Source organism: Hermetia illucens, chromosome 5 (assembly GCF_905115235.1).
Source record: "Hermetia illucens chromosome 5, iHerIll2.2.curated.20191125, whole genome shotgun sequence".
NCBI lineage: Eukaryota > Metazoa > Arthropoda > Insecta > Diptera > Stratiomyidae > Hermetia > Hermetia illucens.
In genome coordinates, this window is record NC_051853.1 from 14522222 (window position 1) to 14539319 (window position 17098).

General features: G+C 43.5%; 1 protein-coding gene across 1 annotated transcript in view; it reads right to left on the reverse strand.

Annotated features, from left to right (window-relative positions):
* LOC119656982 overlaps nucleotides 1-17098 on the reverse strand; it is a 260103-nt gene that overhangs the window by 216225 nt on the left and 26780 nt on the right. The window contains exon 2 of the mRNA XM_038063716.1: nucleotides 6741-6762. The gene's annotated coding sequence lies outside the window, so the exon portion shown is untranslated. The remainder of the gene's footprint in view (nucleotides 1-6740; nucleotides 6763-17098) is intronic.

Consider the following 17098-nt stretch of genomic DNA (forward strand, 5'->3'; position numbering starts at 1 on the left):
TTATCTACTTCAAAACTATTGAAGTTACCATCCCAGTCCATCTTGAGACGCATACACATCGAAGGGCCGAAATATGGCTGCAGATAGCCCCTTAGAAGAACCTTCTAATTCACCTCCAACCGGGGGCTAATTTCCACCTTGATCTGAAATTTATCTGAGAAGATTAACCTCTAACGCCTCATAGCACTCCCGTGCATCTTTATGCCGCTGAAAACAATCTAAGGGTTCTATTCAGATATAGTTCATTACACCCAGTCTTGCACTTAATTCTCATTCCCTGACTGTATTCAGTTCCCAGTTGAATACAACATGGAATACTAAATAGGTGTCCGGTTCAGAGTCTGAATGCAATTTTCATGTTTGGAAAAGCATTTTCTCTGAAATAGATATTGTTTTGATATAGTTTTTGTATTCAAAGTAGAATGGATTGTTGGATAAGAGTATCTTTGAACCGGTTGTTAGGCGTTTGTATTCATTGGAGTTGCCTTTATTTCAGAAGAACTGATTTAAAATTAACGTTATTTAAACTGGATCGTTTGTGGGAATTGTTAACACTTGGTTTGTGTATTTGTTTATCTTAATTATGTATGTATGACGTGCATGGTAAGATTTGGTTTGTCTCGAAAAACAAGAGCTTCTTGATTTGGAAACGCTTATTTTGCTAATTTATTTATATTATTTGTCCCCATTTTATCCATTATTTTCGATAATCAAGTTATCAAGTTAGTCTAAGCTGGTCCCCCGACGGTCAAAAAGGGGATTTACAATAAAGATATCTTTTCAAGTATGATGTCACCGTACTGTGCATGATTTGAGTATTATCTGGTATTCAGTTACTTCAGATTTCTATAATTAGCAATCCTATCCTCAAACCAGTCAGTTTCAGTCGCGACAAGAAGACTCATTTGGACCCTTTCGGACGGCGAGCTTGAAAGGGTGCTCTCGTCGCTCCAGGACTTTAAAGGATGCGTGTAGCGGCTTCCAAGGATCGTTCATCCTAATAAGGACCTGCGAGCACGTCTAGCACGGTAGATTCCAAATTGCATTCTCTGATCCGCGATGTTTACGGCTGGTACACCAAAGCGCGGGGTCCATTCTCGACAGAGGGCCTCGGCACATGATTGTGCAGTAATATCAGTCAGAGGTATCGCTTCAGGCCACCGCGTAAACCTGTCGATGATTGTGAGGAAATGTTCGTAACCGTACAAGTCTCGCAAAGGGCCAATGATGTCGAGATGGATGATGTGGAAGTGCATGGTCAACCTACGGTATACGCCTACTTCCATTTTTACGTGCTTGTTGATCTTACACTTCTGGCACGCGATGCACTCACTGGCCCAAGAGGTTACCTCCTTGTTCATAGACGGCCAGACGAAGTATTTTCCGGGGACTAACCGGTTCGTGGTTGTGATGCCTGGGTGCGCAAGATCGTGTACTGCGTGGAATACTTCTTTGCGAAATTCACCCGAAATAAATGGCCTAGGTCGCTTGTCCGAGGTCTCATAGAATAAGAAGGAATTCGAGCCGAAGATAGGAAGCTCCTTGAACGTTTCAAGCGCCTAGACAGCCTCCCTAGACCACGCAACACCGCCAGAATCTTTTGTTTTGGGCCCAGACAAGACGTTGATGATCGCTTAGTGATGAGCGACCTTGGGTAGGAAAAGTAAAAAAAAGAGTTTAACATGCCCAAGAATCGTCGCAGATCCTTCATCGCAATTGGAAAGAGAAAGTTTTTGATCGTTTCAATCTTGTCTAGGTCTGGCTGAATTTCGGCAGAGGTGATCAAGTGGTCTAGAAATTGCACCGACCTTTATAGGAATTTCCACTTTTCAACGTTTAAAACGAGCCCGGACTCAAGAAAACGTTGAAAAATTCACTTGAGATGGTCCAAAGATGAGGCGACTAAAACGCTATTCATGATACGAAAGAAAAGTTTAGGTTTCGTAGGAGAGAGTGGATGAGTCTCTGAAATGTCTGCGCTGCGTTCCACAAGCCAAATTCCATCCTGGTGAACTCCGAGAGTCCGTAAGGTGTGCAAATAGCCGATATGTACCTGATAATACGCCTTGGCCAAATCCAAGATCGTGGAAACACGGCAACTTGTCAAGTAATGTATGGATGAATGGGATAGGGTATTGGTCGGGAATTGTCTAAGCATTCAGACACCTGTAACCTCCCCAAGGCCGCAAGGCTTACGGACCATATGGAGTGGAGATGACCAAGAGCTATTAGAAGGTCTACATATACCCTGTTTCATAACATCCTTTCCTTGTTACATCTAGCTTCTGCGGTGATACGGGACGCAAATTTGAGACGATATGGTGCTGCACATCGTGTTTAACCGGCTGGGAGAACTACTTTCAGTAGTGATGTTGCGATATATTTGGAGTAGTGCGCCAATGGTGATAACTGACCCTCGAAAACATTCGAAAGAATGTCGCCAACGCAGGTGTAAATTTTTCCTCACGACTTCAAAGAGGTTGGTGGGGTCTTCCAAGGCTGTTCTCTGCAGGTCCACCATCATCCCATAGTCACACAGCAATTTTGCTCCTAAAATAAGGTTTGTCAAAACGAATCGCCATGAAAACGTTCGACACAATCCGAGCTTCACGTCCACCTGGTTGTACCCATAAGTGCGGATCGGAGAGGAGTGTTGTAGTATTAGCGTGTTTGGATGGGGTACGGGGAGAACCGACACCTTCGCGCCCATGTCGACCAGAAAGCAACGTCCGCTGAGAGGGTCGAAAATCGCAAGGCAACGTGGTACAATGCTTCGGGTAGCCGCCAGCAAGGTACCCAGCAAGCCTAATTTTGTATTGAAATTACATCAAGTGACTTGTTAGCACTGACGAAGAGAGAAAGTGATTCCCGAAATATCGATATTTGCAAGATCAATAAATATCACCAGCGAATAGAAAAAAGCAAGTCTTAATTATTTCAAAAAAACTCGTCCGTTTGTTTAAGGACCTCGACTTCTTCACGTGTGTCCCTAGACATTTCCGCGAACACGGTGTGCACCTACGAGTACACCTCGGCAGTGGCAGACAGCACCTCCAGGTATCCCGAGTCCGCGCAGTCCAAGATAGCGCAGGTGCTCTCTGAGAGTTACTACATCCACAGTGGTTTCAACGGCTCTGAGCCAACCTTATCCCAACCTAGCTGCCTCACTTCTCGAAACAGCTGGCTGAGGGTACGGTAGTCCAGCATCAGCTCATTCAGCAAGTGACTCAGCTTCGCTTTCTCACTTACTGACAGCCGCCGTATGAGTCTCTCCTTCCATCGGACGTAAGAGAAATCTTCCAACACGTCCGCGACCATGATGATCTCTTCATCGAGACCGGTAAGCGCAAGATTGAAGGACGTGGCATGCGTTGAAACGGCTACGAGAACAAAATGCGCTTCCAATTGACGGAACCACACCGCCGGATTGCACTGACAAATAGGACGGCACAGTCTCCTCTCCCTTTCGCGGTTTCTTTAGGTAAATGCGATCATGGATTTGATCGTATCCTAATCCTTCTGACGTGTTAGGATACTTTACACCAGATTTTCTTATGCTAACGCCTCGCCTAGGTTCCTCTTTTCTTTGACAATTCATCGAGGGTGAAAGTACATGACCTCCGCATGCTCTGGAATTCCATTGCTGTTTAAGCAATCGGATGAGGTGCCCACTTTAAACCTACACATCTACAGGCGATATCACCCATGCTCCTTGAGAACCTGGTTAAAATTATGATTAAGCTCATCGTTCAGGCTCTCCAATTACACCTTCGTGGCAAGGATCAGCCTGTGTATCTATCGATTCATCAACAAGCGTTCCCGGTACTCTTGCCACATATGTTCAAATCTCTCCCCTTCTTCGTCTATTCTAAAGGAGGGTTCAATTCGCATGGTATATGTTCATCATCTCATCTACCAGGTTACCAATCGGTATCATTCCAGAAGTGATGAACACTGCATCAACTGAGACAGTCCTGAAGCCAGAGCATGTCTTTGGGGCTGCTCTTCTGTAGATTGCAATGAGTCTTCTAAATGTTATCTGTAATGCTCTGCCTCAAACTGGAGTTGCATAAAGCAAGATCAAGCTCACAATCTTGGCTATAAGCAAGTTAGAAGTATACCATAACCATCCTACGTTCGGCATCATCCTTGCAAAGCCATACTTAAAGGAGATGCTTAAAACTACCACCACTCCACAGTATTTGACGACCGGCTTGAAGCGAAATTATGATCCCCGATTTCAATGCGAGCGTAATTTCCAGTATAGCTCTTATGACAAGCAAATAGAAGCATTTCGTCGACTACAAGTGTCAACCCAGAACGTTCTAGCCAGCCCTCTACAGAACTGATTGCTCCGCATAAGTATAACTTAGCATCTTCGTGATGCTTTGTGAATACAACCAGTGCTATGTCGTCGACGTAACCCACAACCGTGGCTTCCTCCTTGATTGGAAGATTAGGTTCATTATTTACATGATACAGTGCTGGACGCAGAGCCATAATCGGCATGATACCAAAGCCTACGTTCTTGTAATTAGTTATAGGCGATAACAGCGAGATAGGCAGGAATACCAACTTTCTGCAACCTTCTAGTCGACCCTAACTACAACTCTCTGAGCGTTCATGTGGCTCAGTGGTAGGCTTGTCGAAGGCTGAACAGTTTACAATTCCGCCAATAGTTGGATCTTTTCGTAGGCATGGACACGTTACATGCTTTGGAGATGCATTGTGTGACATGTTGGGCACTTTTTCTAAAGGCGCCTGCTCTATTAGGTTGGTCTAGCCACGCTTCTACGAAGGTCTGCTCATCCAAAGATTTTGCATACCAATCTGTTGCTCCACCCACAGTTTAAAGGAGATAACCTAGAAATCGGTATGGGTGTAGCCCTTGCTGACGCATTAAGATATGCCACACACCAATGCGGGGCTGACAGATGTCAGATCTACGTTTGATGAACACCCCCTTTCCAAACTGTGTTTAAATCACCTTCGTTTGCCTGAGCTATATCCAACTGCGCAAAAACTTTGCCTCTCCGCTACCCCATCGCTCTGTTTTCTATGACTCCTAATGACAAGTCCTTGGCATTTTCAGTGATCTTCGACTTGACGAACTTTTCCTAAATTCTCTTGGTCCTGAAGTATCTCCTGCTGCTGTCCATCTTAAAAAAATCAGCGCTTTGATTTCATCTCCCTTCGCTTTTGTTATTGGTGTTCTCCGTAAGGTGTTACTTCGCTTGAATACCTCCTTCTTCAAATCTAAAACGCTTGTAGTAATAGATGCCACGATGGTTGTCCAACACACCAGCACTGCGATCGAGAGGTATCCACGACAGTGAGCCCGCCTGTTCACTCCCAAAAGCCGTCGATACTAGGGATATGAGTCCCTGTGCCGTAAGTTTACTCCTTCTCTCGTTATGATGGCTTTGTGTTCTGCATATCCGGCTAATAGCCATTCTTGTCCACGCACCAGGGATAAGCAAATCCTTGGCCATGCACATTCTGAGAAGAAAATGTATGAAGACATATTTACGCATCAATAGGTATGCCCCTATCTAATAACTGGGGTCGCGCCTGGCGGGAGATCTTGCAACTACTCACAGGCTGTCTGTCTGTCTGCCCGTCTGCCTATTACATGCACTTTCCTCAAAAACGGTTACTACTATGATTTGGTAGGAAAGTGGGAGGTGTGAACCCTCATGCATGCCGTGAGTAATATCGTTCTGCCTTGACTTTAAGAGGGGTCTCCATAGATGCAAATTCACTACAGTTGTTTTTTTTTGTTATAATTTTTAAGACCTGGAAGAGGATTTGGTAAATTGCATGGATTTCAAAAATTATTAATTCCAACACAATGACATCACTCTTACGCTTGCTTTAGTCTGGACTTGGATAAAACTTTTTTCTCGAATCCGAATCAATCTAATTATAAAAAAAATGTCACAATTTGCTCGAAGTTTGGTCCACCTTGATAAAGGCCAAGGTTTGCTTTTAAATTTCTAAATTATTGGCTCCATATATTACTTGACTGGCTTAGTGAATAAAAATAAATGTAAGCGGATAAGGTAAAATAAAATGCCTAGTTAGAGAAGCCAGCAGAACTATTAAAGATATTTTCGACTGACAAACGCATCCATTCAAAACACAGGTTTAGTCCACCTAAATGAAATGACATTTAAGAATTGACAAATCGCGCTCATGTCAGGGAACCATCCTTCATTTAAAATCGCCTCCAATTTCAATATTTCAAATCTATGCTTCACTAGGTAAATACAGATACACCTACCACTATAATCCCCAATTTTATCTAAACGCCAGTTCATCTTTTCATTCATACTATCGCTCCAACAAATACATCTGCCAAAATGGTTACAAGCCATTGAATTCTAAACTAGTTACGAAGGTGTTGGGAATTTAAAGATTCTATTTGACCTTCTTTGCTTGATGGCGTTACTTTGAAAACGTGGGAATTCCATTAAGAAGCAAAAATTCATAATTTGCATATAACAAAGTTGCTATATATGTATCTATGAACATCCACGTTTTCCCCTGGATTAATGAAATACTTTTTTTTTCTTCTCAACATTTGAAAATATCTGAATATTTTATGCAAAAAAAAATTAACAACAAAAATATCATTCACTTCATATTGAAGAATTATAGTGAGGAGAGCATGATAAAAATACATATTAATTGGTTTAAAGAAAAAAAGATAAAAGTATTTAGTATGCATATCGACTTACAGTTTTTTTCCCAGCCGTTGGCCTGAAATATGAAATATGAGATGTTTTAGATAAGATAAAGGAACTTGGTCAGGAATAGATTAAAATATATGAGTTAAGTGGCTTAAAGTGAATCGTTGTTAATATGGTTGTAATAGCCAATGGCCTTTGCTACCAATTCCATTTTCAAAATATCAAATTTTCGCTTGGAATGCGTGGGGTTTCAGGGTATCAAATATAATACATTTGTAAGGCCAATAAATTTATTATATGAATAGCGGTAAATGTGAAGATGACAAATAAATTTTCGGAAAATGACATAAAATAAATTGGAATATGCTTAGAAGAACTTGGTTTTTAACTTGGCTCCTTTAGGTTCATTTAGCAACCGCTTTAGCTCTCTAATTCTAATTTAATCTAGTATCTGAAAACTAACCTCCATAGATCGAATTTGGGATTGAAGTCATTTATTTCTTTAATTATATATCAGTTAAACTTAATCTAAGAATTAAACTAAGGTAAAAAAAAAAGAAATTTTTACATGTCATCCTAGAGGAAAATTCGAAATAAGACCCTCTATTCGCTTTTTTAATCAAATTTAGAGTAGAAGAAGGGTCAATATTAAGGACAACACGTAGGATGAGATACATAGTAGGATGAGAAGCTCGCAATTGGTGCGAAAGATGGGTAGGTTTTGAAAATTTAGTCTAGAAGTAATTTATGCCGGTAAAGTCTCTTGTAAGCTGATCGGGACCTTTCAATTGATACCCCCTATATATTAGGTGAAAAAAATTTACACCCACTTCATCAAGGACAAGCACAACGTGCACCAAGCCACTAAAAATTTGGTGAGAGCCATTAGGTCGCAGGAATAGGAAAGAGATCCCAATCTGCCAATCCAACCGTGTTACAGGCAACCCAAGTGACACCCAGCCGTACTGTTAGCAACCTGCCAGCAAAGAAAAGTGCTTGGGAGAAAACGGTGATCTTGCAGAGAATTAGCAGGTGCCAAAGAAACAAAATATATACTAGTAATTCCCAAAAACGGAACTAACACAGAAAGTAAAAAAAAACCTGTGCCCCAAGGACGAGCCTCTGAATTCGTCCTGAGGCGATTGATATCTCCAGTAAGGGAGATTTGTCGTACGCCGAGATTCTAAAAAAAATTAAATCTGACCCCGGTCTAAAAGATCTGGGTGGAAATGTCAACAAGGATCCAGAAGGGCGATCTCATGTTTGAGCTGAAAAAATCCAACTGGGGTAATACCGAAGGCTTTCGCTCCCAAGTGAAGAACTCGCTTGGGGAGAATGTCACAGTTCGGTCCCAAAAGGATGAGATCTACATACAGTGCAGATCTTGACGATGTGATATCCAGAAAAGAAATATGCACTGTGATGAAAGAACAATTTAAACTTTAGGAACTGGAAGAAGAATCCGCCGTAAGCTTGAGAAAAACGTATGGTAATACTCAAAAATGATGTTCATTCAAATAAACTTCGATCATAGGTCGCCAAGCTACACAATGCTCCGTGAGTCAGTTAGCCAGTGGTTCCATGAGGGCGCAAATAAGCGGTGTTTATGTGTGCAGCTGCCACGCCTCAACCAGTCCCACAGTGTCTGAATTTGAAGACATGTTAGACAATTCTGTTCTCGATACAAGGTAACAAAGTCCAAGGTGATTGCAGGTGTCTTCAATGCTTTTGCCCAGTTGAATTTAGTTTTGGGCAATGTGATGCAAACACCTATCACAAAGAGAGGTCTTCCTCGATCGTAGACTTGACCTTTGGCAACACTGCACTGGCACGTGATATGTTATGGCACATTAGCAAGGACTACCCCAACAGCGATTACCAGGTAATCATATTTGAACTGAGGAGGGAGCCACAAAACAGGCCAAAGAAACAGGATACCTAAAGCCGAGAAGGGCATCAGACTGGTCTGCAAAAACGTTGGACGAGGGAAGCTTCTTGGAAGTGTGGCTAGGCCAACCTTCTAAGGCAGGTGATCGCACGGAAAGCGCTCTTCATATCACACAATGGATCTGACATGTGACGCGTCCATGTCTAGAAGGTGCTCATTCCCCAGTAGAAGATCCAACTACTGGCGGAATAGTGAATTAGCCAGCTTTCGATAAGCCTGCCACCGAGCCAGACAAACGGCTCAGAGTACGCTCAGGGACAAAAGGGGCATGTTTACAAGGTAGCACACAAAAACCACAAGATTGCCATCTAGCGAATGTTTAAGGAGCTCGGCTCGGAAACGGATGTAAACCCTTGTGGGAAGGCCATTTTTGAAATTCATACAAGGATTATTCCTCCAACAAAAGAGGGGCACTGAGACATTTCAGAGATCTCTGAATCTGACCGCAATTTCTGCAGCAACCACGAACGAGCTGTTGGAGATCTGCAGCAGAATAGGTGATAACAAAGTCCCGGGTCTGGACATCGCCCTTAAGCTCGTCGTAAAATCCAGACCGGACATGTCCGTTGAATTGTTGAAATCGTGCATGTTCGAGGAGATATTCCCTACAGCATCGAAGCGGCAGAAGCTGGTACTGCTGCCTAACGCAGGTGAACCCCCAGGTGAGTCATACTCTTATAAACCTAAATGTCTTCTAGACAGATTATGGAGAAAATGTTGGAGCGAGTAATTTACAACAGAATACTCCCGATCGTTAAGGAGGCTTCAGATCAACAGTATGGGTTCCGTAAAGCCAAATCTGGCTTGGCCGAAAATATAATTCACGGAAAGTGCAATAGTAGCAAATACTGCGGGGTGGCGACCCTGCGAGTGAGGATTGCCTTTAGTTCGGCCGATCGAAACCTTATACAAAAGTGCCTGGCGACGATTAGTGTTTCCACCTATCCCGCAGCTACTGTCGATAACTACCAGCGAGAACGGTTCCGATGGAGGCCCCGATGATGGGTTACGTCGATGATATAGCATTGGTTGTAGTGGTAAAGTATCTAGGGGATGCTGTGTTATACTCTTACATAGCAATCAGTGCTATTAAGGCCTGGTCAAAGAGCGCCGGACTGGCACTTTCGGAAGAAAAAAAGGAAACGATCCTCGTCACAAAGCGGCGGGAGCAAAATTATACCCGAATTAGAATCTGGAATAACATCATCACTTCCAAGCCGAACATCAAATACTTCGAATTGACATGCAATGCAATATTCTTGTGATAAGAGATCCACACCAAATATGGCCCCGACAAGAATAATGCCGAACGTGGGAGAGCCTCGGTACACTTGTAGGCTACCTATTGCCAGGATGGTTAACTCGATCTTACTTTATGCTTCCCCAATTTGGGGAAAGGCAATTCAAATGCCATTTAACGCTCATAAGCTGAATGCGGTCTAAAGGAGGACAGCTCCAAGGGTGTGTTCTGCTTTAAAAACCGCTCGAAACGCCAAATTTCTTTAATTTCCCGAACCAGTGGCTCATACTTCACCTTTTTCGTCACGTATTTCCGTTCAATGTTGCTATTATGGGAAATAGCAACATCAATAATATACATGGAGCGGCCCGTCTTGTCAACGAACAGCACGTCAAGCTTGTTCTGTAGAATATGGCGATCAGCTAGAAATTGCCGGTCCCAATACAGCATGTATTCGAACCGCATGTATTGGAACTATCAAGTCCTTGAAAAAATCAAAAATTTGACTGACGGTTTCGTCCAGGGCAGAGGCAACTCATCAGACGCTGCCTGACCGTCAGTCAAATTTTTGATTTTTTCAATTCTTAATGCTTGGGGTGCTACGCTCCAATACTAGAGATCCATGGACTAAAAAACGAGGGAGTAAGTTGCCCCTCATTTAGTCCGGTCCACCATCAAGTGGATGGGGACTTAGGATCCCGCAGATCCTAAACAACTATCAAGTCCTGCTTGCGGCTCATATCGGTAAACTGGACATGTTCCCTTCATCAGCCTATGCTTCTATGCAAGGTTTTGATGAATCACATACAGCATTATGCCTGTTCATGTATTGCACTGGTGCCATTACAGTGCAACCAGAAATGAGATGTTCCAATGTCTCTAACGCCGAACCACAAATTCTGCACTGGTCGTTCTCCGCCCGATCTTTCATTATGAGATTTTTATAAGCTCGAGAGGCGACTAGATTATTCTGAATGGCACACATGAATCCCTCCGTCTCAGCAAAGAGCTCGCCAGCAGAGACCCAGATCTATTCAACTAATGCAAATCGACATATCGCTGCCAAAAACAATTCGCCTGCTTATCGTGAATTGCGTTCGACTTCCATTCATAGCTCCATTGGTCCGACTTCACCCCACTCAGAGGATTGAAAAATCGATCCTTCAAGTTAAGTGGAGTCAGCCCACAGTCTGCCTTACAAACACCTGCATGCGAGAGATTCGCCTGCTTCTTGGTACCAAAATTAGCGTGCAGCTAGTCGACTTAGCAATGATGTTGTTCCACCACGTCAACCACGCCCCTACATCCGATGTCACGAGACAGGTTCATCCGCTCCACAGCAGAGTTTGGATGATGCATTCGGAATTTGAACATAGTAGTCCGTATCCGCCGCTGATCGGTTTGCATTCACGGCAATATTCCGGATGCATAAGCCAGTGAAGGGATAGCGAATGCATTCAATGCGCTTATTTTATTCTTCCCTGAAAGATGCGATTTCAGCACCAGCTTTACACGTAGCAAGAATTCGGACAGCAAAACATCCTTCAGATCACCAACACGAGCATGGGGTCCTTGCAGAATTCCTAGGTACTTGTATAAGTTTGGCTCGGTCATAGCTTCGATGTGGATGTCATCAATGCTATGTCTGGCATCCGGCTCGTGATGACCTTTGCAGATGGCTTGGATTCGACACTTGTCTAATCCAAACTCCATCCGAATATCACGGCTGAACATGTCAACAGACTTCTAAGGTGGTCGCCAGTACCAGCATACAGCTTCATGTCATTTGAGTACATCTAGTGTGCCACTTCACACTTAGCACGTAAGCCGTACTTTATTTCAAAACCATGCCCTCAGTAGCCATGGTACTCAATGAATTACCCTGGAAGATGCCTCTTCGTATACGGATGAGTTCTGAGGTATAAGCACCCTCAGATGTATGCACTGCTAAGATGGTATGCCAGCCTTTCATGACTGTCGCCAAAAACTTTATTAGTTTGGGATCAATGCGATACAGATGTAGGATATCGATTAGCCAGGTATGCGGGACGCTATCAAAAACCTTGACATAATCGATATAGCAACTAAAGAGGTTTCTTTGGCCTCTAATTGCTTGTCCTTCAACTACCGAGTCGATAATGAGTTGCTCTTTGCAACCCCTTGATTCAAATGGGCAGCCCTTCTGCTACTCGGACAGAATGTTGTTGGTCTCGGGGTGCGCATTGACCCTTGCACTAATAATGGACGTTATGAATTTGTAGAGGGTTGGTAAGCAAGTAATCGGTCTTGTGTCTGCGGTGTCCTTAGGGATAAGGTAGGTAATCCTATCATGACTCATGGCCTGATTTATGCTGTTTGCCAACTGTGTGCGCCGGTAAATTTCTTATACCAAAAATTCTGCACCCGATCCAGACCTGGGCCCCTCCAGTTCTTCGAGCTGTTTATGGCTCGTCGAACTTCCTCTTCGGTAACATCGGCAAAATCCATGCCAGGCGTATTGGCTTCTACTAGCCTTCGCCGGTGATCGACTCAGCATGCTGTGTGGGTAACCCCCAAAGTCTACCTCAATACTCTTCCGCTTCCGTCACCTAAAACTATGCTGTTTGGACGCTCCGTTGGGATTCGTTGAGTGTTCCGGAAAAACTCCGCTGATTCCTCGCCTACGACGCATTCTGGACACGTCAGCAATGACTTTCGCCATACCGTCGCAACCGACTTTAGCCTTGAAATGGAGGTTGGAAGCAAAGATGATTCCTTGGATGTACATAGCAAACTTGCACTGAGGTCGCAGGGACATAGTCATAAATAAGCGAGCGGAACAACTAATGACACGGCGCGGAGCAGATTAAAACCCCGCAAATTTAGAAAGAAGTGGAAAGGTGCTACAGCGGAGCAGGTACGGCCATGATTTAACCTACTGAAATGAAGAACTCGTTGGACTTACCACGGACAAAACGTTCCTTATAACCTTAACAGCAAAGTGTCGCTTAACAACCCTCCCTTGGTGAGTAGCATGTCGTAGAACAGAGAAGTCTTATAGTTGAAGTCATGCTCAGCTTTATTTATAACTTTGTCGATTTATTAAATTTTTCTCATAATTTATTGTAATGACACAACTAAGAATTATAAATATCCGCTCCATTTTACATAATTGTGTTAATTTAAATCCGCGGCCATGAAACAAATGCTGCATTGTAGCAAAATAGTAAAATAACCTAACATAGTTCAAAATTATTCAGTAATTTCATAAAATACAAGAGATAATCCCAGTTTCACCAAGGTCAGTTAGACATAATACCCAAGATCACAATATAATGTGAGCATGACTGTGAAATCATTTATTTTGGTAAAGTATCTAATTAGACACTAACAAATCAACCAAAAAATGCAACTTCGAAGGAAAAAGCGAATAGATAATCTAGCAGACAAATTAGGGCTAATTAATAGTAAATTTTCATTTTCTCTACAGAAAACCTGGAGTTTAGATAGATCCCTTTAAAAATATCTGAAGACGTTGATGGTTTCAAAATAATTGTGGAAATGAGGCAGAAGATTGTATCTATTATAGTTCCCTCATACTCAATTTTATTCTCACAATCTTTCATCATCAAAAGATGGAAACAACAAGTGTTAATTGCGATTTAAAGGGAAGCCCTGTTGGGATACGTTCCTTTATCTCAAACTGATCAACTACCAAAACATGATTTGCTACAAATCATAAATAATTAACACTTTTTTTAATAACCGACAAATCTTCTGGTCGCTACTTGCGTCGCATGTATCTATACACATACTTTAGCTTGAATCTAATTTACCATGCGGTTGCTAAAATGCTTTGTTTCACACTATCCCAACCAAACGATGACTTTAGGTTACTTTTGTAGAAAATAACTAATTTTCAAATTTTATTACACGCGAATAATCCAAAATGTGTTAAAATTCCATGGAACGAACCCCTGCTGTAAAGTTTCTGCAAAATATTTCAAAAAAAAAAAAACTAAGGCCTTGAATTAAATTAAATCTTTTATCTCGCGATCATAAAAATGTGTTTTTTGTAATAAGATGAATTTATGAATTATGTTTGGATTGTATAAATAAAACATAATTGTTTCGGTATATTCCCAGTAACATTTAAGACGTGATTGAATGTTTGCTAATGGCAAACGCAGTTATATTTCACAATTTTCTTGTACGAAAAAGAAACTATAGCCATTTTACGGACATATTCTCACTTTTGTCATAAAAGGCTTATCAGATTCTCATCAACTTATGCGTAAAAAAGCGGAATTACACGGTTCTTAAATGTATCTGAAAAGCAATGCTAGCGGCTAACAATGAAAGATTTCGAAAACAGTTACAGGTTTTAAATTACAACATTCGAAAACCGATATATTTGGTATCCAAGGTTTGGCCAGAGTTTTTGGGAAAAGTAACCTCGAAGAAAGCAGCATCACTCAATCGATACATTTACTCGGGAAATACGTTGAATTAAACTGTAATTTGGCTACTATTATTAAGGTTTGGTGTAAACACAAAACCTTATTAAAATCTGCCTTTTTTTTTAGGAGGTGGAAATCTTCAAAAGACACTAGTCTGGACACACCAGCGTGTGGGATTTTTACCTACTAACACCACCCCCGACTCCCTCCCTGCTCCGCGGAACCACCTTAAGGTATTACATCACGGGGCGGGGTCAGCTCACTCTAGCTTAGTCGCCTTTCTTCTATACGCGGCGCACGTGACCGCGTTTTTCTCCCCTCCTCTGCTTTTCACAGTTTATTTTGGATAGATTCGATCATTGAGTTGACCGCATCCCAATTCTCTTGATGTGCTAGCATTTTCGGCACCAGATTTTCTGGTACCAGCACCTCTCCTAGAGTCCCCTCTAGATCCCTCCTTTCTTCCACAAATCTCGGACAGTGGAAGAATACATGCTCTGGGTCCTCTGGGACTCCATCGCAATTTAAACAGTCGGGTGAGGTCTCCAATTTAAACCTGTGAAGGGTATTGGAGATATCCTCCATGCCCGGTGAGAAACTGGGTGAGATTATAATTAATCACACCGTGTCGTCTCTCCAACCACTCCTTGATGGCAGGAATGAGCCTGTGAGTCCATCGACCCTTTCCCGAGCGTGTCCGCCGCTCTTGCCATCTATTTATGGATCTCTCCCTCTCAGTCTTCTTCGTTCGCGATGAGGAAGAGGTTGGCTTCGCAGTGTATATGTTCGCCATCTCATCTGCCAAGATGTCAATCGGCATCATCCCAGAGATGACGAACGCTGCGTCATCTGAGACAGTCTTGAAGGCAGAGCATACCCTCCGGGCTGTCCTCCTGGATACTGAACTCAGTTTCGTAACGTTCCCTGACATGCGCAACGACTCCTTCCAAACTAGGGTTGCATAGACCATAATCGAGGTCACCACCCTGGCTATAAGCAACCTAGAGGTATGCCATGGTCCTCCCACGTTCGGCGCCATCCTTGCAGGGCCATACTGGTAGTTGATGGTTTGTCGCAAACATACCGCACATGTTGCTTATAACTAAGCTTCCTGTCTATCACCACCCCCAAATATTTGATGGTCGGCTTGGAAGTGAGGATATGATTACCGATTCTAATACAGGTGTAATTTCTCTTCCGGCGCTTAGTGATGAGGACCACCTCAGTTTTTTCCTCCGCCAGTGTCAGACCAGAGCTCTCTAGCCAACTTTTAACAGCACTGATTGCCTCGCTTGAGTATAACTCAGCATCTTCGAGATACTTTGCGACAACAACCAGCGCTATGTCGTCAGCGTAACCCAACACTGTGGCTTCCCTCGGAAGGGGAAGATTAAGTACATCGTTGTACATGATGTTCAACAATAGTGGTCCCAATACGGAGCCCTGGGGGACACCTGCGGAAACAACGTACTCCTGGAGTCCATCATCGGTGTCATACCAGAGCCTCCTTTCAGTTAAGTAAATATCGACGATAGCAGCGAGATAGGTGAGAATACCAACTTTCGCTGGGGATTTCCGTATTAGATTCCAATTGGCCAAATTGAATGCATTTTTCACGTCCAGGGTTACTACCACGCAGTATTTCTGGTAGTACCTTTTCCGTGAATTGCATCTTCGGCCAAGACAGTAACCAACTTGATGGCATCAATGGTTGATCTAGCTTTACGGAACCCATACTGCCGATCTGAGAGACCTCCCTGGCTCTCAACAACTGGGAGTAATCTATTATAGATTACCCGCTCTAACATTTTCCCCACAGCGTCCAAAAGACATATGGGTCGGTATGACGATGGTTCACCTGGCTTAGGCTGAAGTACCAACTTCTACCGCTTCCATGCCGCTGGAAATATCCCCTCAGACATGCACGCTTCAAACAACTCGGCGAACATGTCCGGCCTGGATTTCACTGCAAGCTTAAGGGCCTTATTCGGTACTCCGTCCAGTCCTGGTGCTTTATTGTCTCCTATTCTACCGCAGATATCCAACAGCTCGTCTCTGGTGACTGGCGGAATTGCCGTCAGATTCAGAGGTGACTAGCATGTTTCGGCGCTCTCCTCTGGCTGGGGGATTAACCCCTGGACGATTTTCAGCAAGAGGGTGGGACATGTGGTCTGCGGAGATGAACGGCCCCTGAATCGTCCCATCACGATTCTGTAGGCACACCCCCACGGGTTTATGTCCACTTCCGAGCAGAGCTCCTTAAAGCATTCCCTCTTGCTTCGCTGGATGGGGAGCTTGAAGGCTACCTTATAGGCGCACTCTTTTCGCCCCTGATCGACTCTACCTACCACCGTCTGAGCCGCTCTTCTGGCTCGGTGGCAGGCTGATCGAAGACCAGCCAGTTCACCATTCAACAAGTAGTTTGGTCTCCTACTGGGGAATGAGCACCTCCTAGGCATGGATGGGTCATATGCTTTGGCGATGCATTGGGCCTCATGGACGGCTCTTTCTGTAGAGGCGCCTGCTTTCTGAGGTTGATCTAACCACACATCTATGAAGGTCTGCTCATCCAAAGATTTTGCAAACCAGCCTGAAATCTTTCTCGGTTTCGGGCATGATAGGTCTTTGCCCTGTTTCTGGATACATGTCTCAAAGAAGATTGCCTGGTGATCACTGTGGGTGTAGCGTTCGCTGACGCACCAGAGCATACCTCGCACCAGCGCAAGGCTGACAAAAGTCAGGTCTACAACCGAGCCTGACCCCCCTTTCTGAAAGGTGT